This window comes from Cyanistes caeruleus, chromosome 1, assembly GCF_971803275.1.
Source record: "Cyanistes caeruleus chromosome 1, bCyaCae1.hap1.1, whole genome shotgun sequence".
Lineage (NCBI taxonomy): Eukaryota > Metazoa > Chordata > Aves > Passeriformes > Paridae > Cyanistes > Cyanistes caeruleus.
Window position 1 is genome coordinate 143,099,486 of NC_141701.1, and position 17,883 is coordinate 143,117,368.

The window sequence follows — 17,883 nt, forward strand, 5'->3', positions numbered from 1 at the left end:
AAACTCTTAAATACAGAAATTACTACAAAATGCTGTTTAAAATTGATGGATCTTCCTGAGCAGAGTAAAATGAGGAACTGCTAAGGGAAAAACACTGAAACAAGAGAAGGAAAGATGTAAACTGTCCTAAGGGCCAAATTTTCAAAGACATCTGAAAACAGATATGATGTCCATACATGATGAGATTTTCAGAACCAACATTTATTCAAAGTCCTGCTAACATCAATTGCAGCTAATTAGTGCTGCCTTTGCAGACAACTGCAACTTTAATCACTCTGATCATTGAAAATCTGACCCCAAGTAAACAAACTAAAACAACACTGTTTAATGTTGCTTGTATGACTATTGTGGAAAAATTCTTTAGACAGAAATGCGACTTTTAAACTGCAGTTTAGCAATCCATAATTGCTAATGAGATCATGTGCTGTTTTGTCTTGTGATAATTTTTTCCTATTAAAATCTTCTTTTTTTAACCTAATAAGCACATCACCAGTTTAAGCAGCTTCATTGTTCAAAGTTGAAATTTACAGCTAAAATAGAGGTTTCTTACAAATAACCAGAATTCTTTCAGACATTAATTCTTCATGTATATTCAAACTACTGGGCTACATATATGTCCTTTCACTACAGACCAGTCTTTTATCTTTGCAATGAATAAATACATAAGGTACTGACTGCCACCTTTGGTTTCCTTCCAACCAAAGAAAGAAAACTCAGATAAATTTAAAAATTCTGAGGGAGAACAAAGTAATCAAAATAGAAAACATTTATGTGAACTAAACATATTTTTTAAAAGCTGCCTATTGGTAAATCAACCCTTTTTCTATTTTGAGTGCACTAGTACAGTTTATCATAGTGACTTGAACAGCTACACCTGGCCACTAAGCACCTGAGGGCATGGAATCTTTTACAGAAACCATTCTAAGAGCACTGACAACACATGGTGAAGCTACTGATGGAACTACAGATAGCATCACCTTCAGTACCTCAACTATTTCTCAAAAATGTTTTATGCTCTAGAGAAGTACTCTGTAGTGACAGTGGGAGATTCATCTTAGCTGTCTGATAGCAAATTTTGACAGTCTCCAACTGACTTCGACAGTCTGTGTGGAAATGGCTGAACTGTTAAACGCCCCAGAAAACACACAATGAATAGCCTGAAGCATTTAAATGTGTGAATATAGAAATAGACAATCCACGACATAAAAGTATAAAATACCAAATTCTGCTTTAGAGGTAGAACACCAGCAATAAAATTTTGAGTTTAAAGAAAACCTGCTGATTAAAAAGTAAAATTCTACCATGACTTGACATAGAAAATTAAGAATGTTATTCATAAGAACATATGTGTCTCCTGCAAAGGCCTCTGAGGAAGTGGCCTTGATGAAAGCAGAAGTAGTAAACACCAAGCCCAAGACCTTAATGAGGCTAAGTGAGAATTCAAAATCTTTTAGCCTTAAGCAGATATTCCATAACAGCTTTAATAAATGATACAGAAGGAGGAAAAAAAAAAGGTAAGGAGCCACGTGGATCTTATTACCATAATCTGCAGCATGTGGATGCTGGATGGCTTTCCTTGTTGAAGTATTCCTGATTTTTTTCCATAGGAAGAAATCCACAGATGACAAAAAAATCCAACTAGACAGACACTAAAGTGGGTAAGATACCTGTCTGTCTCACAGCACTGACAGATGGGGCTTCAACCCTTTCACTTACACACAACAGGTTGGCTGCTGTCACAAGGACTTGTGATGACATTTTTACTGGGTTTGATACAGAACTAGGTAAAATTATTTAAGCTGGGTTACACAGAAAAATTCTTTCAAAAAACAAGGCCAAGCCATTGAACAGACCTAAATTAAAAGAACAGCACTTTTCAGAAGCCCATACATTGTTGTTTTTCTGTTGCATAAACACACAGTATATTATTTACTATTTTTACTAGAAATTAAATTATGTAAAAAGAACAACTAACAGTAAGAAACACCAGTGCTAATATGTAAATTCTAGGATAGCTTCAAAATATTTTTTTTTTCATTTCTAGAAAACCAAAGAAACCCCAAACCTCTTTTTGTGAACAAATTATTTGAGTTGGGTATGATTTAACTCACAAGTACTAGTCAAAAGCATTTTTCTTGAAATTATTTTTAAAATGAAAACTGTTTTTCCATCTACTTCTAATATCTTTGTCTAATGAGGTACATACGCACTGTGGATGAAGCATCTCTAAACAGACAAGTTATTTTTGGATGAACACTGCGACAGTTCTTGTAAATATTAGACTGCTATGGTTATGCAGTATGGTCTAATACTGGATTATTTTGATCTCCTCTGGAAATCCACTCCAGGTTAATATTGACTATTAATATCAATCAGCTTTAAGAGCAAGCTTGCAGCTTTGAAGTTCATATTTCTACAAAATAACTCTCCACAACAGGATGTGGCTTGGGTTCTTTTTTACCTACCTCTTCAGTAACAAAACAGCAAGTGCTTCCTACTGTAATTTAAGCAGGATTCTGAGAGACTGAGTGGTAAATGATAAAATGTGCCTTTGTATGTGGCAGAGAAACATGCCAGCAGATGATTGCCACGTGCAGATCTGTGATTGCCTAAGTCCTTTTGACATCACCACATAAACTGGCTCCCACTCCCCTGTTGACACACATGTAAAATCCATGCCTGATAACCTTGTAAAAATATATACAGTTTAACTACAATACAAACAAGCAATATTTCTCCTACCAGTGAATTATATCCATTCCTGCTGCACAATATATCATATGTTTAACAGTGCACACTACTCAGCAACTTCACCCATTTCATAAACTCCGAAAAACCTACCTCTTCTATGAATGCTATTACTGAATATGCCACTTCATATTTTTTCTGTATTGTATCATGCCACACTATACTTATTCATGCAGAAATACCAAATGTAATTTGGAGCAGGGATTTTCCTAACTTTTTTTATCCTGTGCTGTTATTTTATAAGTTTCCAAGTACATATGCATTCCTATTTAAATAAACAACAGTAACAAAATCCAGATGAAACTCTACAGAAATGTAGCTACTCAGAATGTAATTAGCCAAACTGGAATTTGTCCGGGGCAACATCCCTACTCTTGTGGAAAACACCAACAGATCATACAAATGCCTTGAATGGGTCAAAATTTTAAGTACATAAATACACACTTTAAATTAAATTTCCAAACACAATGCACCATCATCTATCACTTTCTGATTATCTAGCTTAGCTATCAAAGGTGCCAGAGCCTCATTAGCAAACACCATCTCAAGGCTACCTCCATTGCAGCCTGCTGGGTCTGAAACGCAGGAAGTGAAGGTCATCATTTAAATTCAAGACAAAGCGACTGTAAATCAGCACTTCTGCCCGATGTGGGGCTCCTGCGACAGCGGCTCACCAGCAGCTCTCCACCCGGTCTGGCAGCTCAGTTAATTTCATTAATTCAGTGGAACTCAGAAGAAACATTGGAAACCAGGGCTGTAATTTCAAGCTGTCAAGAGCTCTTTTTGTTTCTTAATTTTAGCAACGTACATGTGAAAAGGTTTGATACCCACTGCAATATTGCACTTCATGTATTGTTTGATAATCATCTGGTCACCACACCCACCAGAATGGGCTGAGCTCAAGGGATGCTTGTTTGCTCTCCTGCCAGGACTTCAGCCTTCTGTAACACCCTGTCCTTCAACAGTTCCTAAACTACAATTTAGTCACCCAAACCCGCTTTTAAAGGGCATCTTCAGCTCTTCAAAACTCAAAAGTATGTTGCATTAACACTGAGACTTTGCTTTTATTGTCACCGAATTCTTATTTTCCTTTGACATCCTGCTAATTTCAGCACCTTTCTTTCTTTAACCTCACCGAGTTGCCTTCCATGACTGAATTGCCTATTTACTGGTAAATACACAGTGAGGACAGAGCACATTCGTCTGAGTTTGCAGCCCTTTCAATGTTCTTCCAAAAGAAAGAGAGCAAAAGTATCAGATCCTTATTAAAACTGCCTCACTGAGGTCTTACTCAGCAGTGGGATGGCATTCATTAAACCTTTAGTCAAATTCCTCCTCTACGGTTGAACTCCTCCTGTACATATATCATGACATTACTCCAAAAGAATGACATCCTAGAATGCCCAAATGAAAGAATAACAAGAAGTTGTACCAAAATTGTAAAAAAATAACATAATCATAATAAAGCAGAGGAGCTATTAGAAGTCAGAGAGTGAGACCACTGAAAATTCGCTAATTAAGAACACACCAAATAAGATGAACAACTGACCCTCTCCTCTGTTTAGTCTCTCTGCTGAAGGTGCAGAGAGATACTTGCCATGATCATGACTTCTCATCTGATGAAGCTTTCAGTATGGATCAGGAAAGCACAAGGAAATAGGCCAAGGGATCCAGATGCAAACAGATGGAATTGGCATGTCTGGATTCTGAGCCTTCACGGAACAAGAGGGAAATAGAATTTCCATGTTCATACAAAACACGACTTTCTTGTTCCACCCGCCCTCAGACAGACAACAGTACCTCACAAGAGCATGAATTTCTCTTCTCATCTCTGCAGGGAAATGACTGAAAAGCACATGGTGACCCTCTAAAGGTGACCCTTTAAAAACCATTGTGCCAAGTGCATCACTGCCTAAGAATTTACCAGCTCTCTGGACAAGATACTTGCCTACTGCATACCAAGAGGAGATTTATTTGATTGAGAGTAGCTCCCTCTCAGAAAATACAAGACATTTAAAAGCATCATGACATTTTCCTCTGCTTTCCACTGCCACCTATTAGCTGCTGTTACACTTATTTCCCTTCTTATGTATTTAGATTATTTGGTTTCTATAGTTGCAGCATTTAAGGCTAAGGTATTAAGTTTTCTAGTTAATGATGACATAAAATACAAACTTCTCCCACTTTCTTTCACATGATTATACTTACAGAATAAGCCATTTTCAGAGTAATATTTAAATTCAGAAAGTTATTTGGGGTTATAATTTTAAAATGTGGCTTTCATTTTCACGCTCACAAACTATGTCTGTTGTGAAAATATTTCATACAAGCTGCTGCCTAATTAGATGACTTAATGTTTCAAAACTCTGTATTTTAAAGTAAAATAACTGCCAAAGGATATCAAAATCAGATTTTTCCCTTTGTTTGCTATGATGTGCTTTTTTCTACTTATATTATGTACAGAACAAAAAAAGAGTTGAGTGATAAGACCATGAATTCACATTGTGTTTTCCTTTACAATGTGCATCAGTTAACTGGGGTGTTCATAGGTTGTTCACTTTTTTCCTTTCTTTTTTTTTTCAGAAGTGACATTTAGAAGCCAATAACCCAAAGTGCATTACTAAACACTTCACAGTGCCCAATAGGTAGACGACCAAGCTGCACAGTGATTAAATGATTTAACTGTTAGATCAATGAATGCAGCATGAATTAAAATGGCTGCAAGCTTTTCCAGGCATAAGATGAGACCTAAAAAAAAGGTACCTTACTTCTTATTTCACATTTCAAAGAAAATGTAACCATTTCTTTTAAAAAGAAAAAAATACATGTTTTCCTGACAGAAAGAACACAGCCTTATTCTAATATATAATGACTAAACCATATATTTTAATTGTAAAAGATCTGACTACATTTTGCCATCCTCATACTGAATAACCTCACTCAAGAAAAAAAGCAGGCTCTGCTCAGGAAACATAATGGTGTTAGGATCTGGTCCAAAGTGAACTGTTATCTCACGCGTGAAGATAATGAATGTTAATTTAAAATAATGTTCTTTCAACTCCAGGGTTTTTTTCATACAATCAATCAGGCCTGAAAGTGTGTGCGTGCACGTTCTCTCTCGCATGCACTCTCTCTGTCACTCAGCCATGAACATTTCATTTTATATTCTCATTCCTAGAGATTCAGGAGAAAATTTTCTGCAGGTGTAAACTAATATTGGTCCACTAAAGTCAACAGAGCTGCACCAAATGACATTAACAAAGTCAGTGGTCCTGTCTCCTGTGACAAGGGTGTACCTGACTTCCACTTAATGCGCATCTCACAACAAACTCTCCCTTTCTTCCTTTCATATGTGCATTTCCCAGCTCTTGCTGGTACTAAGCAGACAACCACTACAGCCTTTCACTAACTCACCCCTCCAGCTCTCTTATCTCCATCAAATTCCTCAGAGAAGCAGGTGTAAGATGGCTCTTTCCTGCAACCTAGGAAGAAACTCTTGGAAAATGTGCAATGAGAAAGAGCACTGCAGCGGGAGGCTGCAAGGCATGTGGAGAGGACAGAACAGGCTTGACCTAAAAAGCAGTAGCTTTCAACATTATAGCTAAAATATTCAGTTATTACATGAAAGAGAAATTAAAACATTCCAAAAAACGGGAAAAATAACCAAAACTTCGACAACATGTGTTAAAACAGGAGCCATAATCTAAATTACTATTGTTTGGAACAGTATGGGAAACAAGTATTCTGTAGCTTACTACCTCAGAAAATTGCCTTATTTTTGACATCTTTTTAGGAGACATCTGATGGCTGGAAACAAGACTCTGGATTACATGACATGCTAGTTTGATCAAGAAAGGCAGTTCTGGAAATAGAGCCAAGCAGAAATTTGGATACCATTCCTTCCCACTGGCCCAGGAAACCCTGTAACTGCTTATCCACTAACTTGGCAGAGCAAACCACGTTCAGCTCCTCGCTCCATGATGCACCTGTACTTCAAGAATCTGCACCACTACACAGCTGTAGCTGATATTTATTGGTATTTCCTGAGTCTGTGTGAGGAACAAAAGTCCTTCATTTTATTAAAAGCTCCATGTTTTCAGGAATTAGTGCTACAACTTAGGCTAATACTTGGTTGACTAGAAAATGGGTTATTTTTATAATACTTTTTAAAACTACAGAGAAAAAGAGTATTAGCATGAATTAAAAAAAAAAAAAACGAAAAAACAATAAAACTGGCTCCTGGAGATTGTTGACTCTTAATCTGTATTTCCTAAAAGGTGCAAGTTCAATAACATGAGGAAATTTCATGTCTGGAACCAGAGAGAAGTTAGGAGTATGCTTCCAATTAGGAGATATACAAAGAAGCCTTCTGGGAGCCAGCAGAGTGGAAAGTGTGCAGGAAAAGGAAGAGTCTCTTTCTTACAACAAATATTTCCTGCAGACCTATTTATTTCAGGTCAGAGTAAGCAGAAGATGAACACAAAGCTACAAAACTGAAAGACACAATTACAGACTGGCAGTGTCCATGTTTCTCACTTTCCAGCACTGTCAGTCTGAAATGCTCCCAGGTATGCATCAGCACTCTCCTTCAAAAAAGTTATGTCAGTGAAACAAAACATTTTGTTTTAACATGCAAACAAACAAACAAACAACATTTTAATATGGCAGCTTTTAAACAGCCTGATATTCCATTCTAGTCAGACTGCTAAGAGGTCATATACCCTGAGTTATCTGTTAGCAAACTCTAAACCCCTTCTCACTGTTACTCACATTTTACTATGACAAAGAAGTTTTAAGAAAGATATTTTTATATGGCAAAAAAAAAATAAAAAATTAAATGTTAGTGCCAATGCCAAATTATTCAGTGTGCTGTATTATATACAAATGTCAGCTTGCATGTGATGACTGACACTGAAGCTTCCTTAGGAAAGTCCATGCAGCCAGTTCTTAAGAACATCCTAAATTCTCAACTATAGTGAAGCTTAAAATGGTGCCAGTCTGGTTCCTGGGAAAACAACTAATAACAATTCTTAGATTTTCAATTAAAAAGAAAGAAAAAGTTTTCTGCAATTTTGAATGTTTAAAAAAGAATAGAAGCACAAGGTGAGGAGAACATTACCCTCTCTGAACAATTTGTTGTGTGGAGCAAAAAGGATTGCCTAAATTTGAGTACGGTCCACAGGTAAATTATAAGAACGGGATGAATCAAGACAGCTTTCAGGATTCAGGTTTTTAATTTATGTTCTATGGTAAAAAAAAAAAAAAATAAATTACTTAACCGGCTTGAACATTCACAATTTCCATAATTTTGAAACTATGTTAAAATACAGACTTTCCTGACATATTTGTTTTCTAGCTTTCCTGATGTAAAAATAAATATTTCTTCTCATAATATTATTGGCTTTTCCAGTAGGAATTTCTTCTTTTACCATCTTCTTTATCTATAATTAAGGTTTTCTATAACACACAGGATTTAAGATATATAGAAAATGGCAGAAATCACTAACAGAAAAATATTATCCATGTCTTCTCTGTTCTTTTAATAAGCACTGTAAATTCCTTCAAAGATATGTAAGAAAAGTGCCTTAACTTCAATGGAAACAAGCATTAATGTAAAATTTAGCATGTGCAAAAAAAACCAAGTCATACTGCTGATATTGAAAAGGCATAAAAATGCTCAAGTAACTCCATAGAATAATCAAAAATATAGCATTACATTAAATTTTATCAGCACAACTAACTTTGACTGTGTTCTTCCTTGAATATTGGAGTCATATGTAAGGTTTTAATTTTTAAAACTAGTTTGTGAAACTGAACTTATTCATCAGTATGCTCCAAGGCCTATGCATTTTCATGCCTGTGGGAAACAAGTGCTTATATGATCAAGGTCTCCATCATTATATTAATATTAATCTATGGGTAACAATGAATTTTCTGCAGTGAATATCAATTTTCATCAGTGAACAATCAGTGACTGTGTGGCCTGTGATTACCTTTTATGAAATAGCAATTCTTTTGTTTTGATTTTGAGCAAATTTGAACCTGGATCTCCTTCCCTAGTTGAGGGAAGGAGATTATGCATGAACTCTGGGTTTCAGCTTGTCTCTGAAGTCAATGACAGCTCATAAGACACTGATCACAAAATTAACAACCGACCAGAAGGAAAACTGGAGAAACCCCCCACCATTCTGAGGCAGAATTTCCACTTCAATTTGTGCATGTGAATGCACACACTGCAGTGTTATGCAAGGCACAGACACTGTCCTCTTCGGAAGTTTTCTTTTACAAGCAATGACACCAAGAAAATAGCAATAAGGCGCAAGCAGCCAGTGCGGACTTGGCTGGCGCTTGCTTTCTGACTTGAGAAGTATCTGTAATTGCAAACAGGTATCTGTAGTGTGAGATCCTCTCTTACTGAATGCATAAATGTTGTGTGAGACTGAACAGAAAATGATAGCGTGCTAAGAACGATAAAGCTCTTAGATCAGTCTCTCAGATCTTAAAGATTTGTTGAGCAATAAACATATCTTACATACTTTTAATTTTTTTCACTGTGTACTACATTTAGCTACTCTGGGATTCTGCTGAACATTTTCTCTCAACTCCATTTTGTTTCACTTCATCGTTTTTCCAGAAGGTTCAAATAAAACCTAATGTTGACAGATAAGAATCGCTCTGCTAAAATTAGTAAACTAAGTGCCATGTCCCGTGAGTCACAGCACGCAACTCCCATCCAGCTCTCTTTAAAAGACCAGATAACAATGCCATGCCCTAAGTGCATGGGATCAAAGCACAAATACCCCCTTGCCAAAACACTGCTTTGCTTGCCAAAACACTACACCTACTAGCAGAGTCTTACAGCCTGTAACCAAAACATCGTTAAGTCAGTTGCATTCAAATCATAGATTTGGATATAATGCAAGTTGGTTTAATATTTAACATAGTAACAAATACCGGAGAAGTGAGAGGTAAAAAGGAATATGTTTAACTCTTCTAAAGTTACTAGACTTCAAATCAATAGTATCCTATTATGGATAAAAAATTAAATAAGACAGTGAGCCCAGTTCTCTGCATGCAAAAAATGCAATTTCCAAAGAAAGGATGAAAGGGATATTACTGGTATTTTTGTTGGCATGTTTAAATTAAATTTTAATGAAAAAGTGGATTATAGTACTTCAAATTTCACCGTGTCCGGTGTTAAAATTGTTTGTTAAGAATTAGTGTTATATGATAGTATAAGTGATAGCTGTATGAAAACTCATAATCATGAATTCATGTTTTATTCTGCAATTATTTAATCCTGGAATTTAAAACTAAATATACTGTAAAGGTACATGCAAAGGTATTCTGATTGTTAGTAAATACGCTATAAACTATATTTCACTTATATTTTTTAATGCATTTCTAATTTTGAAATTACAAACACTATGTCTTTTTAATCAATAACATACTTTAAACTCAAATTATCCGTATTTTGGTAACAGACACCTTTTGCATTCTAGTGATGTGTAAAATGAGATATTGGAAGAAAATCAAAACCAGTCTTTTTGTACACAAAACTCTCAATAGCTACACTTTGTATTTATCTACATAGCACAGCTACAGGATCAGGCTCTGATGGGATATTACCAAAGCTGGCTAAAATTAGACACCATGAGCTTTAACTTGAGTTCATGGGCATGTCAGTATGTATCACCGCTGTGCCTGCTGTCACCTGCCCACAGGACTAAAAGACCCTGGTCATTTCAGGGAGAGAAAAAAAAAAAATAAAAGAAATAAATATGAAGGAAATCTTACTAAAATGCTAGGTTTACCACTCCCCCTCCTTTATTTTTTTTTCATATAATTCAATATTCACAGCATGACAGAAATAAATAAAAAGAGTTCAGGCTTTCACAAGTTACTTGATGGCAGACATTAGTTCAAAGAGATTATAAAATTATGTTTAAATACTACAACTGAAAATATGGTGAAAAAAATAATGGGCTCAATCCAACCATTGTGTTTCTGGGAGCTGCATGTGGAGAGGCCTTGGAAACCAGATGGCCCCAAGTGCCACAGGAGCACACCTGTGCAGGCTTGAGGCCACAGTGTTTATTGTACTGTACACAGCCACTGGTATCCATCAGTTACCTCCACTACACCCAGGAATGAAGAGCTTTGTGGAGTTTTCCACATTTGTTTTGCATTTCATATACCCTCACCAATAACAAATGAAAAAAATCCTGAAAAATTGAGTCATTACGTCATCTTATAAACTACCTATTTTGTAGCCTGTACTCTCTCGACTGGAAGATTAAACCTTAGAACAATAACCCAATTATGAGCTAAATTTACATTCAACTGATGAAAAATGATCCAGAACCTGACAAGAATAATCTTTGTTCGCAATGTTCAGCACAAGCAACACTGACAGCCTAAAATGTATGAGCTATATAAAAGATGACATACACTGCACTGCCCAGCTACCAAGGGCACCATGCTCCAGGTACTACACAAGTACTATGGGAGTGTTCACCACATCCTGAGACTAAACAAGCCCAACAAAAAACAAGGCACAAAACCCTCTGCAGAAAAAGAACATGTTCCTACATCACCTCCTAAACAATCAAAGCAACAAGGATGGCTGAACAAAGTCCTATTATATGGACGGAAAACCACTGCAATTAATAAAATCAGTGGTCAGAATTTGAAACAAATTTATTTATTTGCTGGATAAATATGAGAAAAAGAATTGCTCCAACAATTCCGACATAACTTTTGAAAAGATCTCCAGACTCTACTTCATTCAGGAAAGTAAAATCTTGTGTATATTTCATCAGTAATTTCAAACAATTCCACATTTTACAAACCAAGTTCATCACTCGAGTGACGCACATATACCTTGCACAGATTAATTTTGTTTATAGTTCTAGTTAGCATTTGTAACAACCTACATTATGGGTAAAATACATTTTTATTGACATTTATGCTAATCTAGCTAAAAAGTCATTTAAGAAGCAAATTAGAAATTTGCTGAAGACATCTTCATCATCACCTTGTCCTCTTTCAGAACTTTTAGCCTGGACTGATTCACACTGCCTGAAGTCTTCACACACTTGCAAAGATAAATGCTCTGAAAGATTGTGGAAGGCAGTTACTACGAAAATTAGTTACAGGTATGTCCAAAATTTTTGAACTTTAGCTGACTGAAATTGGATCTTCAATTTCAAAACATGTCTCCTAACTCTAAAATTCCCCCTCATTCTCCAACTGTGCGAAATGAGATGATTTGCTAATTAACTAGATAATGCAGGCATCTACAGACACATTTAGATGCCTAAAGTGAAGAAAACATCTTCAATGTTATCTTTTATCTATTTCCTTTTGAGGTATTTTATTCTAACCCAGTGACTGCAGATGACACAATTCAGTGGTCCCCAGGCTGTGGTGCACTGCTAGAAATGCACAACGGTCTAGATGGAGCCTGAGCCACTTTAAGGTAAGTTTGAGGCCAAATTCATAGTTCATCTGCTCAGGGAGCACCACATCACCAACAGCATCCAGTATGTTTTATTTATGTGCAGGCAGAAATACCAAACACACTTCACAGCCTTTCACCATCTCACTTGCTTTTGAGATGACCTTAGGCCAAAAACACGACCCAGGCACTTCTGCTGCAGAAGCCTCAGGTATTCCTGAACAGTCCCTTCCCAAGGCAGGGGGAAAGCCAGGACACTTGAACAGTAGATGCCCACAGAATGCCTACTGCCTGCAAACAGTATGGACACACAGCACACAAACTACCAGTCACACATTGTGTGCACAGCAATTCCAGTAAGAAATTCTTGTCACTCCAATACTGCTCACTTTTTTTCTGAGAAGTTATAAAGCATTGCTCTGGCTCATACTACAGAAGGACTATGTCAAGCTATTAAGAATTTTGATTTCAGGTGAACAAACTCAACTTGATTTTTTTATATTTATATTTAATACCTGCCAAGTGCTTGCTTAGATTTAAAAAACAAAAAAAACAAACAAACAACACCTTTAGAAGTGAACTACCCTGTAAAATTTTTGCTACAAAGCTTCAAACTATTGAAGTGTCTTCTTTCACATCAGCAAAGTTTTAACACCCCCTCCCAATGACCACAGACTCATGACTCCCCTTACAAAGTTGGCTTCAACACAAGACAATTTCCATCACATTATCCAATTCATGAGGTGGAAAGGAAGAGTCATTTTTCTCACTCAGACCTTTGCTACTGAACCCAATACCAAGTACTAGTTGCAGATGCAGAGACTGCCTTCCATAGCACAACCAACAGCCATCAACACAGTCACTTTTGTTTCCCCACTCACTAAAACCAAACTCACCATCAGCAAGATAAAGTGCTCTCTGTTGACCTACCCCGTGAACCATTCCCTTTCCTCCTTTCCCCATCCAACTATCTGCCCAAAGCAAAGACGGTTTGTTTAGACATGGAAAAGCTGGCATTTTAAGGCCATAAATCCACAGTGGGAATTAATTAATGCCATAAATCCCATAAAAATGGAAATTATTTTGTGGGCACTTCCACTTTTATATAAAACATTAGTCAGCAAACAGTCGACTTTCCTAAAGACACACTCAAGAGTAGTTGATAATTAAAAAAAAAAAAACAAGTGGAGAGATGCCAGGTCCTTCATACAGAAGGATGAGGAACTAGAAAAACCCAAAGGAGTGCAACCTGAACCACAAACTGGCATTTCCCCTCCCATCTTCCCCCCTCCTCACACCTGTCTCAGCATTCACCCCTAAAGAATTAAACAATTTCCTACAAAGCCAAGAGAAATGAAAAAAAAATCACCATTAAGTAGGATAAGGAAGCATTTCCCACTCTTTTCTACTGCAATAAGATCTTCTTAAAACTACAATAAATAGAACTATTCCTACAATACAGAGACCATGCCAGATGCTTCCACGTTAAATTATAAAATCAAACAGCACCAAATTAAAGTTTTTTCACTCCTTTTCGTCTTGTCAAACCACCCCATCTCTAGCATCTGTAAAGTTCACAGAAGACCAAAAACAAATTCCCAAAGTCTGCTGGTTTCAGGATAAGCCCCAAAAGACCCACAAAGTTTCACAAATCAGCCTTTTACAGGGGGGCTGTTGTCTGGAACTCACGGAAGGTCAAGAAAGCGCACCGAAGCTCCCCATCATCCTTACCACGGGCACTCCCACACCCTACACTTCCATCCTTTCTCCGAAAAAAGAGGAGACAGGCCTCTGAGCAGCCCCGAGGGAGGGGGTGAAGGCGAACACCCCACAAAGCGCACCGAGGGCAGTTATCTGCAGACACGGCTTCGGGGGTGCACACGCACAAAGACCCCCACAACGCAAACAAAAGCGAGCCCGTCGCGATTCCCCGACCCGCCGAGTCCGGCGCAGCCCCGGGAGGCCTTTCCCGGCACTGCCCCGGAGGGCGCAGGGAGCCGGGGGCAGGGGGAGAGCGGAGAAACTGCCCCTTTTACCACCCGGGCGCTGCCCCAGAGCTCACGGGGGTGGCGAGGAAGCCCTCGGGGCTGTGCCGGGGGACAAGGCGACGCAGGGTCCCCGGTGCCCCGCCGGACGGCGAGGCCATCCAGGCAGCGGGGGTGGCACCGCCCGCAGCCGCTGGGGGAGGAGGGCCGGGGCTCCGAGTTCACCCTTTCCCCGTCCCCTCCCCTGCCCCCCGCGGGCACGGCAGCCATGGCCCCTCGCCCGGCCTGCCGGGCCCCGCCGTCTCTCTCCTGGGGAGCCTCGGCGCTGTCGAGCAGCTGCCATTACTCGGGCTAAGACCCGTCCTCCAAGCAGGCATCCCCCTCCCCAGCGAGGAAATGCGGCGGCGGCGGGGGTGTGTGAGCGAAAGGAAAGCGAGGGAGAGTGGGGAGCAAAGCGGTGGCCCCGCGTGTGGGAGAGAGCGGGGCCGGGGGGTGACGGGGCTGAGGCCGGGCTGCACCACACCCTGCCCGGCCTCGCTTCTCACGCGAGTCCCCGGCTCCCCCGCGCCCTGCAGGCCCGCGCGGAGCGCTGGAAGCGGCGGTTCTCTCCGGAGCGCCCCTCTCCCCACCCCACCTCCTCACGCCCCGGCCCTGGGGCTGGCTGCAACTCAGCACGGGGGGCGCGGAGGACCCGCCGCCGCCTCCCAGCCGAAATTCGACCGGGGAAGGTGTGGGGACAAAAATAATCGCCGTTAATAATCACACGCGCTCCGCCGCCGTCCCCTTCTCCTCCTCGGTTTCCAAGCGGGCTGCCAGATAATCCTGCCCACTCCGAAAAATGAAATAATAATAATAATAAAAAAATCCCGCCTTCCATCTCCCCCCCCCCCGCAGCCCCACACATTTTATTATTAAGTATAATTGCTCCCCCCTCCTCATACGGCACCCCGCAGGGAAGGATTGCCCCCTCCCCTGATGCCCAGCCCTTCCCCTGTCCCCTCTCCCCCATCTCCTTGGAACAGTGTGTACATGATTTTGTAGTTTTTTTAAGGCGCCATGTTTATAATCCTCCATCATATTAAAAAAAAAAAAAATCCACCCAGCATGAGACACGGCGTCTCTCGCACCCCAAAGCCAGGGAGGCAGACACAGAAATATCCACAGGGCTGTAAATTCACCCCCCCTCCCGCACACACACCCCTCCTCCCCAGACTTAAAAGTCTCTCTCACCTTGTGCTGCTGGCGCTGCTTCTGCTGCTGCAGGGGGGGAGAAGTTAAGCCAGGGGAAACTTTTCAATCCCTTCCCCAGGCCGCTGCTGCCTCCTCCTTCCACATATTTTTCCCCTCAGAGTTTTATTGTGTCTGAATTTTCTCTCTCTCTCTCCTCTTCTGTCTGTCCACAGTTCAGGTTTCTGGGGTAAACAGGGTTTAGGATGGTGCTAGGGATATTTGGGAGAAGGAGAACTCTAGTGGTGTCTGCTGGAGTTGCTGTTTGTTTCTTTTATTATTTTTTTTTTTTAATAATACATTTGAAACGGATCTTTAACTATTTATTATGTATGTATTTTGTCATACTCTTAGGTCTGGACCGTCTCTTGTTGTAGGGGGAAAATGTGGTGCTTATCCAGCCTTGATACATGGAAATTCCTCCTATCATGAAGTCCAACTTGGAGAAATGACAGATAATGGTTTTGAAAGCAGACACTCACCTTGAGCAAAAGAAACTAAAGCATAGATAATCAGCAGTCTGTCTCAGGGTTGTCAATACCTTCTGAGCTGCAGATCACAGAACCATAGAGATTTTAGAACCATTTAGATTGGAAAAGACCTTTATGATTATTGAGTCCAACTGTTAGCCATACTTGCACTGCAGGGTAGGGAAATGCATATTAATACAAAATATGTAACTTTATAGGAACATATACATATATATTTAAATAGCAAAAACATGTACATTTATATTTTTTATGGAGATAAAAATATGGAAATATATTCTAAAGTTTCTGAAATTCTTCAGGAATTATTAAATTAATAAGTACCACACTACACAATTAACTTGACTAGAATTTTACTTTTATTAAAATATACTTTTATTAAAATATATTGCAAGCTTATTTATATAAACATTTATGCATGCAATAAAATTCAGTCATATGAGTAGTAATTAATATTACTAAAATAGTAGAAGGAAATAGTAGTGCTAATGTTGAAAAAAGATGCATCCATTGTGCCTGGTCAGACAAAGATTAAACAGAGTTTGCACAATGAACAGTGAAAGTTTCTCCAGTGTGTCCAGTAAATAAAATTTAGTAGTGTCTAAACCCACATAGTTTCTTCGAGACTGCTGCATCAGGACATTACATCCACTTCAAAAATAAAATGCAAACAATGGTTAGTTGCACAGCTGTGATAAAGTCTTACTTCTATTATGCATTTAAATATGAAAGAACATTTTACATTTTCTAAAATAAATAGGTAGGAAAGAAAGTGCTGGTAATCTGCTTCTAAAAAGTGCTTGAGGCGTTGGGCAGATACCCAATAGTGGTACTGTAATTTATTAACTGCATTGTATTGCTTGTATTAATAAAAAAGCAAATGAAATTTTCAGGCAATTTTTTTAAATAAAAAGGGATTTACCATTAGTATAATAACAAAAAGACTACCTTATGTTAAGCGTTTATTTGTGATGTTGGCTGTGATTTTGTTAAGGCTTGTCATTTTCAAAAGTTTGATAGAAATATATGCCAAGTTTCCATGGGATATTGCTGGCCTGCCTGTCTTAGCTTTCTTTGAAACCTTCTGTTCAAATTGCATCTGAGCTGTATTTATCTACAGGGGGGAAAAAAAGAAGTTGGGGTCGTTACAATTATTGCTGTTTCTACCATGCAGACAAGCCAATAGCTCTACTCAAGCTGACATTGTTAAGCTGACACATAAAGCTGACATTTTTACATTGAGAATCAGAGGACAAACATAGCTAGCAGCCACATAACCATTTTTTAATTCTTAACTCCAAACAACCAGGTGTCCCAAACAACTGGGTCGGCTAGGGAGATCTGCCATAATTCCAAAACAAAGCTCCAAAGCCAGTCTCAGCTTCTCTAGTGAAAGATTTACTGCTCTGCTGCAGTGCCTTCTCCTTACCTATGTAAATATTTATTTAAGGCAGAAGTTCAGCTATCTTCAGTATAAAGAGGTTTTAGACCTTTATCTCTCACAGGACCCATAGAGAGCTGTCAAATAAATACTTAGGCCGCAGTTTCACCAGCATGGAAACACATGGAGCGCAGAAGCCTTGTGGCTTGCATACTGTGCAGGTTTTACCTGGAGTCTACCACTTGCCAACAATCTCCTGTACTTAACGTATTTATAAAGGCTAGTCTGGACCACCTCCAAATATTTGTTTCATGATACAAATATTTGATTTTGGAAAGAACAAGGTATCCTAAAGCAAACAAGTAGGGAGTGTCTGCAACCATAACCAACGTAACCTTTGCTGAGCTGGTGGGCAGTGAATTAAATCAAGTGTAGAAAGATGAACATAGAGCTTACAAATGGGCCTTGTTCATGGGCCTTGTTTTGGGATATTTTGATATCCTCACTAGGTCCCCTGAGTAGCTGTTTGCATTATATAGCCTTCAGGATGCACGTTGAAGGATTAAAAGAATGCATTTTTGTCTCGTTTTGACT

The 17,883-nt window shown here is 39.0% G+C and overlaps 1 protein-coding gene across 15 annotated transcripts in view; it reads right to left on the reverse strand.

Moving 5' to 3' along the window:
* Positions 1-17,228, reverse strand: part of ZMYND11 (zinc finger MYND-type containing 11) — a 105,445-nt gene extending 88,217 nt beyond the window's left edge. For 3 of the 15 annotated variants that reach the window (XM_023921899.2, XM_023921898.2, XM_023921896.2), the window contains exon 1: positions 15,424-17,228. The gene's annotated coding sequence lies outside the window, so the exon portion shown is untranslated. Of the gene's footprint in view, positions 1-13,897; positions 14,408-14,827; positions 15,069-15,423 lie in introns of those variants that run through there. The other 12 variants (XM_086864861.1, XM_086864828.1, XM_086864853.1 and 9 more) reach the window with 11 other exon arrangements.
* Positions 17,229-17,883: the final 655 nt, after the last annotated feature.